Source organism: Episyrphus balteatus, chromosome 4 (genome assembly GCF_945859705.1).
Source record: "Episyrphus balteatus chromosome 4, idEpiBalt1.1, whole genome shotgun sequence".
Taxonomy (NCBI): Eukaryota; Metazoa; Arthropoda; class Insecta; order Diptera; family Syrphidae; genus Episyrphus; species Episyrphus balteatus.
In genome coordinates, this window is record NC_079137.1 from 41,000,309 (window position 1) to 41,001,499 (window position 1,191).

At 25.3% G+C, this 1,191-nt stretch overlaps 1 non-coding gene across 1 annotated transcript; it reads right to left on the minus strand.

Moving 5' to 3' along the window:
• Positions 1-300: 300 nt before the first annotated feature.
• Positions 301-372, minus strand: Trnae-cuc (transfer RNA glutamic acid (anticodon CUC)). The gene has a single exon. It is a non-coding gene; the product is annotated as a tRNA-Glu (tRNA).
• Between the last annotated feature and the right edge of the window lie 819 nt (positions 373-1,191).

A 1,191-nucleotide genomic window follows, 5' to 3' on the forward strand; every position in this document is an offset into this window, starting at 1 on the left:
AGTGCGTGCTCAGTGTGCCTGTTGTCTGCGTGAGTGTTAACGATACATAAAGAATGAACAAGCCTAATATTATAGAAATATGATGAACGAATTATTAAAAATGACATCGTTGACAACGAGATTTGCATTCAAATTTGTGTTTCTTGAATATTAAAATCGTGTAAGAACAATTTTTATAGCCCTTACTCATAATAGGGATGATTTTGTAACGTTAGATTGTCTAGCAGATGATACTAAACTCAGATATTAAAGAATAGAAGTAAAAATTTGTTATTATAACAAATATTAAAAAAAAAAAGTTTCCCATACCGGGAATCGAACCCGGGCCTTCTGGGTGAGAGCCAGATATCCTAACCACTAGACAATATGGGAGTAATTACAGTGGTGCCAAATTACATTCTTAAGGTTTTTGAATTGCGTATAGGTACCTAGTAGATGTAGATAGTTTTGATATTTTTTTCTTTTCTTTAATTTACTTTTATGGATCAAAGTCAAGGTCAACCAGATTTATTATATTTAATTATTGCGCACTTGATAAGTGAAAAAGTTACAGTTTCTAGACAAAATAAGCGAAATGCATACAAAAAGTAAATAAATTGCACGACTGGGGTCGCACGTACTTGCTCTTATGCTTAAAGTAACAATAATGTTAAAGCTTTTTATTCAAGAAATTTAAAATTTCATAAGTAGTATAAAAAAATTAAATCTGTTTTTATAATTAATTAAACTCCGTTTTAAATTATCTTAAAAAAAAAAAAAAATATGCCATTTTATTTCTTGTATAAAAAGGTATTTTTAGAAAAAAATTTTCGAAAATTGTAGGAGCCGTTTTTTAAAAAAATAATTTTTTATATATAAAAATTTTATAACATTTAAAAAAAAAAAAGTTGGTATGCCATTTTGAAGAAATAATTAATTTACACATAAAAACTAAATTTCAAAATTTTTCATTGATCAGTTTTCAAAAAATTGATTTTTCAAAAAAAAATTTTGAAATATTTTTTAAAAAACCAAAAATGCGTTTTTTTGAAAATTTTCTAAAATTTTAATATTATCTTTACTTACACACGTTTGTATAAAAATTTTCATTTAAATCGGGTTAATTTTGTACGAGATATTCAGAAACGAAAAAAACCGTTCTATGACAGGTACCGTTAATAAAGGTACAAAAAATATTTTTTTTATTTAAAA